The sequence below is a fragment of the Phallusia mammillata genome, chromosome 3, assembly GCF_965637545.1.
Source record: "Phallusia mammillata chromosome 3, kaPhaMamm4.hap1.1, whole genome shotgun sequence".
In the NCBI taxonomy this organism is placed as follows: Eukaryota; Metazoa; Chordata; class Ascidiacea; order Phlebobranchia; family Ascidiidae; genus Phallusia; species Phallusia mammillata.
Window position 1 is genome coordinate 18,926,071 of NC_137254.1, and position 11,160 is coordinate 18,937,230.

Here is an 11,160-nt window from a genome sequence, read left to right on the forward strand (position 1 = left end):
TAGCTGCAGACGCTGCTTTTTATACGCGCTGCTATAAGGCTTTTAAAGGGCCCCGGCAGCGGTGATGTGACTTTTTCTACATTTTAGATATTTACAATTGCCAAAATTCAGGGATTCCGAATCACTAATTTTTTTTGTCCTATCATTTGTGGTTTTCGAGATATTCAATCAAACAATGAGCTCTTGAGCGACACCTTGGTTTGATATGTAGCAGCGATTGTTACGTCACCTCGTACCAACTTCTAACAATGGCGTTGGTCAGCTGTTGTTTTTGCTGCTTGTTTTAGCTTTGATGCGTACATTTTTTATTGTTTACAACTGATAAAATTAACGTAGATACGTAGTTGACAGTTGAGCAATAAATAACAACTGTTTGCTTAAAAAGGTAGGTGTTTTGTTGTTGACAAAAGATATTTTCCACGTAACAGAATTATTGTAGGTGTTTATGTACTAACTATGTAATAATGGAGGAGAGAAAATCATTCGTTTGCTGCCATGAAATTAGTAAGTGCAACAGCAGTTAGCCAAGTTCAACGAATATTCTAAATCGAATCTGCTTTGTATAAAAGCATGTCCTGGATTTGAATCTATATGTCTCAACGTGTATGTATTAGAAGCAGCATGTTATCGATTTGAACTTCAATTGGGAAATCATGATGAGGGTAATTAACACCCGTCGCGAGTAAGTTTTACTGTACTAACTACTAACATGCAATATGCCACCAGCAACCTCTATGCGTTACAGATATACTGCCTACAGAAAATTTGTTGAATGGTGCTGGGGAAGACTTCAGAGTTACGTTGCCAGACTGACAGCCACTTGTCAACTATAAGTTGTGAATTCCCTTGTGACGTTGCTGCACAACAATACATGTGGTTGCATATGCTTTTCACCCAAGGTCCCACCTCTTTGCAATAGGCTTTGTTAGAAAGTGCTCTCAGTTTCTTTTGGATTTCTAAATTCAAAACCATAAACACAAATATACTGGTGTATGCTCATGTTTATTTCTATTATACTTGTAGCTACATGCCAAACATATTGTTTTGTTTCTGACGATTCTTCACTAATGTATTTAATGATTTGTGGATGCCTGTTAGTCACAAAGGCTTTAATAAACAATCCTTTGCTTGTGATGTTTTCAATGCATCCCAAGAATCCTTCTTTTTCCATATCATTGCTGTTTGCCACTTCATTGCTCTAGAAAATATTATGAAATTACCATCTGAATACCTGAACAAGGTTAATAGCAACAATTTTATTGTTGCAAAGATCCATCATCCATCATTGTGTATGTACCAAATTTAGCTGAGTGTCCAGGGAAATCTGCAGTTAATTTACTTCTGGTACACCATTTTAGAGGTAAAGAAGTTTTCCTTTACCCACAATGTATTTTGGTTCATAGCTTAGATTGGGTGGTTCCCTACATGAAAATGTACTGATATTATCACAGCTTTTTTTCATAACCACACTTTTTTGTTATTACCAAGTAAATGGCATGACAATAAACTAAATTAGTATGACATAATGGTAATATTAAAGACTATAATGTTAAATGAGATTATGTCATAAAACAATTAACTAAAGCATACCATATGCTACTTTTCTTGCAGCCGCTCTCAATGCCATTTCTTGCTGAAGAAGGCTGTTGTAATAAATACATGGAATGGCACTTTTGCCATGCCCCTGTCATACTGCATTTTATTTGTGAAACATTCATCTGTGAAATGTAGGCTACAAAGAACACTGTATTTCGTTGGTCCCTTCCATTTTTTTTACGTTAACAAATTTAATCCAAGCTGATCGCAATCGCTATATATTTGGTAATTTGGAAAGCGAAAAAGTGTCATATTGCTGGCCTTTTGATTTTCCTCTTGAATTGCAACCATACAAAGAACACACTGCAGGCATTTTTGCACACTTGAGTATAAAAATGAAAACATTTAAACACCAAAATACCTAAACTGACTAACGTAATTGGCGTCGCAGAACGTAAACAACCACCGACCACAAACAAGCTCCAAACCAAGTTGGTACGAGGTGACGTCACATGACGTTTGAGCTAAGTGACAAAATATCCGCAAGGTGTCAGTGTTTTTAGATTTTAAACGTAAATATTTGACTAGTAACTTCGATTTTTGTGGTTTTAAACCTGAAATCGTGTTTATAAAAATACGACAAACAACATATTAAAAAATAATTTTCCGGTGCCGGGGCTCTTTAAGAAAAATTGTTCTAGCGTACCGCCGCACTCAAGCGTGACAAATTTGACGTCACAATGGTGTTGGATGACTCCTATTAGAGGACTGATGAGATATAGAGTTGGCATGGCAACGAAACCACGGGTATTCGAAAGAAAAAGTCCTGCGAAGCAGGGCCAGGTCCCTTTTTTGTTTAATCATGTGTTTTCCTGTTGTTGTTTTTATTTCATTTTTTGGATTTTTAATTATAGCTACATTTCTCCTGTTACTCTCCTTGTTTGCTTAAATCTTGCGTAGGATTAGTTGTTTATTTTTCAAAGTTTTCGCTCGCCTATAAGCTCTAAAAAGTAATGATAATGCATTGTAGTGATACAAAATAATGCGTTGTATTACGAACCGGGTATGGTCACACGCTCGTTCCGTAGAAATATGACGCCATAGCAGCGACGTCGGGCCATAGTAGTTACTTACCCAGCCACAAAAAATGTGTATTAAACATTAAAATACAACTGGGGTGTCGAAATTCAGCATAGATAAACTGTTTCACACTTTCTGTTGCACACGAACTGCTAACTCACTAGCCTCCGTGGTCTGCTTAGGACAGCAAACCGTTACAGCCATAAGCGAATAACAGACTTACCACGTTCCACAAAGAATATGTAACATAGCAATACAGTATGTGGAAAAAGTAATATGTAACAAAAAAATAACCAAAACGGTTAATATTTTTCTTTATAGAGCGGTAGTAGTTCAAGAGTAAATACTAAATACGTCAAATTGTGAATAAACTACGTCAAATTGGTAAGTCGATGCTTAGAACCAATTCAGCCTACACGGCTGCTGTGATCTACCAGCTGCAATCACAAAACAGTTGTAATTAGCTTTAATCGTAGCGATCTAGGAACATGAACAACTGCTTGTGTTATGCGCCAAAGGATGAAAAACTTTACAGTAAGCTTTTTCATTTCTTACAGAATAATGCAAGTAGGCCTACATTAGCCTAGCCTACAGTACTTTTTACTTCTTATTTAGAGACAATTTAAAATATACGCAGACATTTGTGAATGATAATGGGTCGATTGCACAAGACAAAATCCTAATAAAAAAAATTAGCAACATCTTGCATTTGCTGAAATCACTTTTTTTTATCTTATTTTGACGAAAAACTAAACTATTACCAAATTAATGCAAGGTAGTGAAGATATAAACTGACTATAATAATAGTGTTTGATTAATTTGAATTGGTTCGAATGAAAACAAATATTGCGCACGAACTGAAATCGGCGTGTAAACTGCTGATACAGTCAATTACCTAAAACAAACGTTGAAAATCGGAACAAACAAGCAGAATGTGCCCAATCATTCTGTCATAAATATTCCGTTCCAAAAGTTGCGTGTGTGCCCCGTTCCCGCAGGTTTACGGCATCATTGGTGTAGGGGCTTTATTGGTCCTAATGACGTCGTACTTATTACTACAGAAGTATCTTTCGCTGTAGATGTTTTACACCCTTAGGTCCTTGGCTATCTGAGCTACTGCTTGTCTGTGCTTAGTCCGATATATTGGACGGCGTTGAACATTGAGGTTAGTTTATTGAGTTAGCTAGTAGCATCGCCGATATTGTAGCGAAAGAGAGAGCTAGCCTCTGATTCTTATATCGTTACAATACACGTGAATATATATAGTGAAAAAGGTGGCGATGACGTAACTGTACAGATGGTAAAAGGTGTTAAATAGCGACAAATGACAATCGAGGTCGAGCACTGATCAGGTGACGATGACGAAATACAACGTTCATGCAATCACAGTAACTCGTATGATATTTGCGCTTATTTGTTCTGTAATACACGATACACCACACAGGTCACCCCGCCGAAAAGTGCTTTTCCGGAGAGCGAGTCTTTCGTGTGGTGGCATGCAGGTAGAGGCATACAAATCAAATTCGTTTTGACATCTGGCTTGTGCTAGAAATTCGAATGTGTAAACAACTTAACGAGACATAGTACTTGGCAGGGTTGGCTAACGTACACGGTTTGGTGCGGGCAAAGTGAAAATGCACATGTGAAATTCTGGGGCAGTGCCTCCAACATGTGTTGACTGGCAGTGCGATGCAATCTGCAGTCTTATGAAATGTGTCGCTTTGTCGGATGGTATAAAGTAAAGTAATGCTTGGCGACTAACAGCATTACTGCCTACGAGAGCGTGCTCGTGGTGAAATGTGCTCAAAATGAGCTAGCATCGGCGCTCAGTGAACGCTGGCGCGACTATGGCGCTTTGTATAAACAGTGCCCTATGCGTTTAGCTTAAACACCAGAATTACCGCTAATACGAAGTATTCCCTCTGCATTTTTCCTTAGCACGTTTTAGCTAAATAAAATTCGTTTATCGTATAGAATTACATTGCCATGTCAAGTCTAAAATCAATTTTGTACAGTACCAACCTATGGTAGTCACTATAGCGAAGGTCGTATAACAATACTGACGAAGTCATTAGAGGTTTGGACATAACACAGGGTTAGGCGTTTTGACGTAGTCATTAAAGAGTTTTCTAACATAACACAAAGTTAGGCGTAGCTTAGTAATAAAACATGCATCAAAAATGAAACTTAACTTGTAGTGTTTTTAACAAGCAACATCGTCATCGACGCTGTGGACCATTTTGCTTAGTCGTCTTCTTTTTTCTTGCTCTTCTTTGTCATGGCGACTTTTGTTCTTCAGATAACGGAGGTATTGCGGCTTCTCGGTTGTTCCTCCGTTAGGTATCAACGAGTACGTATTGCCCTCAGTATGTTGGCTGATAGACATGTCCGGGTAAACCACCTTGATTGCGGACGGTTGACCGATAGTTGAATTAAACCAACTGGCAAAATCGTCTTGAAGACTGTTGGTTTGAAATTGCCAAGGAACTGTAAATGGACAGCTGAGAGCTTCGTAGTTGAGTAGTTGACCGTCAAGATCACGTCGGGTTCACCAATTTATGTAGGGGCTTTATTGGTCCTAATGACGTCGTACTTATTACTACAGAAGTATCTTTCGCTGTAGATGTTTTACACCCTTAGGTCCTTGGCTATCTGAGCTACTGCTTGTCTGTGCTTAGTCCGATATATTGGACGGCGTTGAACATTGAGGTTAGTTTATTGAGTTAGCTAGTAGCATCGCCGATATTGTAGCGAAAGAGAGAGCTAGCCTCTGATTCTTATATCGTTACAATACACGTGAATATATATAGTGAAAAAGGTGGCGATGACGTAACTGTACAGATGGTAAAAGGTGTTAAATAGCGACAAATGACAATCGAGGTCGAGCACTGATCAGGTGACGATGACGAAATACAACGTTCATGCAATCACAGTAACTCGTATGATATTTGCGCTTATTTGTTCTGTAATACACGATACACCACATTGATTTGCAACAGACTGTAACAAAACAAGACGCGGAAAGGAAAACACGCACACGAACACAATTTCTTGCACGCGACACAAGCTTACTTTCAGCTGATATCAACTGAAAAAAAACAGTAATGCAAACTTAAGACTCAAATTTAAAATCGCATGCAAGGCAAAGCCGAACAAAATAAATTGGATTTTTAGTGCACATGTGGTTTCTAACCAAACATTGATGGCACGAAACAGTCACCAACAACACACGCAGTAACATTATATATAAAAACACCGAGACAAGACAGTAAAAAGACGCCAAGTGCTTAATTGAGTGGACGTCCGTACAGAACCAACTTACAACCACAACTAAACTTTCAACGTTTAAACTTTTCAACGATATGCTGCGCTTTTCCAAAAATACATGAAAAAAGTGGGCAAAAGAATCTCAATGACGCCTGCACTTTAAATATTGCGCCCAATTGTTAGGTTACAAATATTTTACTCAGCACTCAGCTTAAGCTTATTTAAACAAGCTTTATGTAACAACAAACCCATTTTAGCATTAAGCAACAATATAGGTAGGCTATGTGCAGTGGTGAGATTCAAAGTTTTTGTCAGCAGGTTCTATCACAAAAATCAAATTTTTAGCCAGTTCAAATGCTGTCGTATTGGTAATTCAATAATAAAAAAATTCTTAGTTGTTATGAGGTTGGTGAGTTTGTGCCAGGAAACACCATACGCAACTCAAAAACCTAAATAGTTATTAACAACAGTGTTTTCAAAAACAAAATGTATCTCTGTTACCCTGCTAATGTAAGATATGCATTAAAACTTTATGAAGCACAAAACGGTGTCATGCAAATCAACATGTTGACAAAATGCGCAGTCTACTGCAAGCAAGCGATGGAATAAGTGTGATACTATACCCTCAAACAAGGAACAAAACTGGTATGAAAATGAGAATATTGTATTTTTGGAATGCTTGGTAAATATAAGAACATAGCAATGCTTCAGTCTTGAAAACAGTCAACATATTGTTCTCATTTTTAAAACTGTCTAGCTCTAGTCACTGTCTAAACATGAATAAATATGCAAACAAAACACGACCTCAAAACTCAGACAACCAAAAGACTGCAACATGCTGCCAGCACTGGTGTAGTGCAGGATGGCATGAGTTGACGAAAGTGCGTGGGTTATGTCAGGGGTCCACAAACTTTTTTGCACTCCGGACCGTTTTTGAAACTGAAATTTTATCACGGACCGGCCTTAAAGAAAACTAACTACAAATATTTAGCAATAAAAGGCCCAAATCGGTTTATCATCCCCGGGATATCTGGACAAAGTGTTTTAAAGCATTTAACCTTAAAAAAATCAGGCTACCCGGTAATGAACTCGTCGCCAACGTGGTATACCGGGCCGCGGCCTGGCGGTTGCCGTCCACTGGCATAGAATGAACCGAGTTCACACTGTAAATAGTTTTATTACCTACGTGTAATTTGTTTCTGGAATTAATTCAGAATCCCCGGCGTTGACCTGATACATACATTAGTAAGAATAATAGCGAAAATCAGAGCGCATAGAAAAATCTTGTTCAGGTGTGGAAGTTTTGATTTTAGTAGGATGATTTAAACTTAGAAAAATCCTCTGCCCTCTATTTAGCCTATGGTGGAATAGAAGGAAACGTAGGTGTAGTTTTCTGTGCGGGTTGGTAGAGAAAAAGAGGTGGTATAACGCACCTCGTGTATCCTGTTTCACCACCAAAAGTTGGTTTGTGAGTTTATCTTGCATTCTCTCTCTCACTTTCTCTTTTCTCTCCAGTGCAGAGGAGTTAGCACAACGCCTGCATCCCGTAATAAGAAGTTACTGATTTTGTACGCAAACATTGGACTCACCGAGGATGCCTAAAAATCAAAGAATAGCATTTTCGGATTCAGGAACCTAACAGTATTTTAAGATCACATACAGGCCAATCTTAATAATCGATATGGAAACATTAGCCGTAAACGCTAGCTGTTTATCGTTCATTGTATGAAAGGAAAACGACTCATGCAGCTGAAGCTATTGCAGAGACGTTAGGATAACGCCCACATCCCATATTCTGTTCAACCACCAACGTAGATGCGCCATAAGCGGAGGTTATTTTTTTCAGTCATAAACTTTTTTTTTCAGTCTTAAACAGGAAGGGGACTTGTTCCCCGTACAGTGCTTAAACAACACTCCAAAGCGTGACATTTAGGAAACAATGTAGTTCGCTAATTCAACTTAAGCACTTGCTACTTACAATGTAAATGATCTTCAAATATTAGGCAGTCGTGCTTTATCACATGATCATTTTTTAGTCATGCGTATTACCATGCCTGTTGCGTAGTTTTTGCCTTAATTTCTCAAAAACGTGATTGGCGTTAAATAACTGATGACCTGCCGTTGTTGCAATGGAGAGCCTGCGGTTTTGTAGTTGTCGCATAAAATCGTGTGTGGAAATTCTTTATTGTTTGAAAAAAATACATAAAAAATTCCTTGCGCATATTCCATTGCGCCTCCAGTGCGGCGGCGTGAGCTGCGCTGTTTGACGCGGCAGCAAGGCTTACGGCAAAAATTTCCACAAAATCTTCTACTCGAAAATGACCGGGTCGAAATGTGCGGCCATTTTTCGAAAATCTGCAGATACCAAAATTGTGAACTTTTTCTCTTTTTACACTGAAAAAGTTTTTCTGTCCCTTTCACGAAAACATTTTTGTCCCAATTACATAATTATTACATTCCTTTTCCTGCATCTTTAATTTTAAATAATGTTGTGTGCAAATCAACTAACTTATATATATTATTTTTCTTTTTAAATGTGGTGGATTATGTGTTTTACCTACACAGAATCCCCCTTCAGGGCAAAAAAATGAAAATGCCATGTGGTTTAAGATAAATGCAGTGGTTAAAAAACTTATGCGTATACGCGCGTAAATTTCGGTCCGTCGACGTGTATAAACAGAATGCGTACCTTGCGGACAAGACGGACGTTAACGCCATCCGAACAAATAATTCCCTTTTTTCGGACTTATACGCATGCCATTTTCGGTCTGGTGGTAGTGCAAAACTAAGAGATATTTTTAGATTGGTTTTAGACTTTTTTTGATCAAATCAGGAGACCTGAAGCCGTCTTGTTTCTACTAACGAATAGAAGTGAAGTGATATACAAGGTTTCATTTTTAAATTGGCAAATAGACAGGCTTTGATTTTAAACTCAACTGGAACGCAGAACAACAGCGGGATACAAAAAGCTAATAATGTAAGTAACAATAGTTTTTGGGCAAACAAAAAGGCCACGAAAGACAGAGTCAGTTCATAGTTAATGCCACTGATTTTAAAATTTCAGAAAAAAAATGCAAATAAACCATCAGGGGATAGAAATCGGAACTATGTTGTTATAATATTTCGGATGTTGCTTATGAAATCATATGTCCATAGTTGTTGTTTTCGTACATTAAAATACTGGTTGATGTTTCTGCTGCAATCTGTAAAAATTGTGCTCCTTAAGTTATTATGATAATATTTTCAGAAACCTTTGATTGCCCAATATCAACTAAAGAAATGCCCAATATCAACTTGGTCATACATTATGCCTGGCAGCAATAGCTTATTTAAAGAAATAAAGTTTAGCAAGAAAAACTAGTTGGAGAGAAACCTACCTTATAAATACTTATAATTCAACTGTAGTAGAGTTTGGTTTAAACAGATTATTTAACTAATTTTTATTACAATGTGGATACATTTTTAATGGTGATAGACATGTTGGGGGTTTACTCCATAAATTGTTTTGACAACTTTTTTTACACTCACTGGTAAGGTTTTCTATTGCTTAAGTGCAAAGACCACTGGCTGGATGGCCGTCATATTGACCCCAAGCATGCAGAAGTACAGGAGAAAGATGACAAATTGTTTATCGATGGAACCAGCACTGAAACTGAAGATGATACAATAAGGGAACATTTTAGTCAATTTGGAGAGATTGATGTCATTGAGCGCCCAACTGAGAGAAACACCGGCAAGAAAATAGGATTCTGTTTCATCACCTTTAAAAAAGATAGTGTGCTAAAACTGGCTTGCGCTGAACGAAATCAAGAATTAGATGGCAAACTAACCTTAAATCCTTGCTCTGATGAGCAATCGCTTGACAACAATTGAGGGTCTTGAGCACCCTAGCACGAGCCGCCCCTGCAAAGACTAACAAGACAGGTGAGGGAAGGAACACACATACTGAAAACAACTACGCGTTATTTGTTGCAAACTATTTAACCACCGAATTCGGTGGCATACAATTGAAAACCGTTAATGGAATTAAAGGAAAATAAATGCAAATTTATTGGCTGGTAAGAACTTTACGATGAACAGAGTATTAAATAGATCCAACCAGGTTTTCAATTGTAATATCGCTACAACGTCACAAGAACATACTATCGATATTTTTGACATTCGTCCTGCGCGTGTATATATTTGTCTAGTCTGGTGTTGAGCTGGTTTAAAATGGTTTTCCAGGGTTAAACCTTTGATCAAACTAAACAAATCCAATGTCCAGCAATTAAGTAACGCAAAAAAGCATTACCTGTTAATGCAATAAGGTAAGAACAAGGTGTTTGTAAAGTATTTATGGGTCCCCTTCCTCAAAGGGGACACAAATTGTTTTTGTCTATATTTTTTTTCTTGTTTTTCAACCACAGCCACCCAAAACGTAAATTTTTTAAACGGCTATACTTGCTAAAGCGGATGATTCTGGAGTTTCATACTTTTTTGATTGGTACATTGCAGCGTATTTTAAAGTATTTTGTAACTTGAAGTTGTATATATCCATTTTCACCTCTTTACCCCCGAATATTTGTTTGTTTGTTCACATGTTAATGCGGTCAGAAATACAAGACTTAACCTGCTAAATTTTAAACAGCTGTGATAAGCGTGCTCCTTGTCGGCTGTTAAAAATTTCAGTGCAATCGGCTCAGTAATTACTCTTACAGCCCCAAATATGTTTTACATGCTGTCTTTTGTCAAATTTGTGCTCGCTCAGTGCACACCTGACGCAATGGGAGTGATTGACGATAGTGGCAATTGACGATAGAAAAAATGCCCCTGCTTCACGCATGAACGCAGTCGGCATTTGACCTTTTTCTCACTGGTTGGAATTAAGATGTTACGGTGTTAGTTATATTGCGCTGTAAACGTTAATATAGGTCAACTTATTCGTGTTTCGAAACGCAGAGCGACAACGCAGCACGATTTGTTACACCTGTGTAACGAGACTTCTCAAACTGAAAGCGTTAATAAAACTGTTTCAGAACAGGTTTTAGACATAAAGAGCCCAGCTAAGCAATCGTATTGTTGGTATGTAGAAACTTAACGGCGCCAGGGAACGCTATGCGTGGATTAAAAATCAAAATTCAACAAACAAAGGGCTATTAAGGAAAAAAAATGTTGAAACTTTGTTAGAAGTTTAAATAGTTGGACTCATCCATTTTCCACCTCGTGAAAACAATGCGCAACTCCATGTCGAAAAAAGGCCCAATTGGGCACGAAAAGCGCAAACCTGCCCACTGAAAA

The 11,160-nt window shown here is 37.9% G+C and overlaps 2 long non-coding RNA genes across 2 annotated transcripts; one reads left to right on the forward strand and one right to left on the reverse strand.

Moving 5' to 3' along the window:
• Window positions 1-494: 494 nt before the first annotated feature.
• On the forward strand, window positions 495-1,567 carry LOC145218907 (uncharacterized). Its single transcript, XR_013857781.1, has 3 exons — window positions 495-682; window positions 746-899; window positions 1,271-1,567. It is a non-coding gene; the product is annotated as an uncharacterized LOC145218907 (long non-coding RNA).
• Window positions 1,568-8,441: 6,874 nt separating this feature from the next.
• Window positions 8,442-10,902, reverse strand: LOC145220309 (uncharacterized). The gene is made up of 3 exons (XR_013858095.1): window positions 9,714-10,902; window positions 9,412-9,644; window positions 8,442-9,086 (listed from the first exon to the last, which is right to left on the reverse strand). It is a non-coding gene; the product is annotated as an uncharacterized LOC145220309 (long non-coding RNA).
• Between the last annotated feature and the right edge of the window lie 258 nt (window positions 10,903-11,160).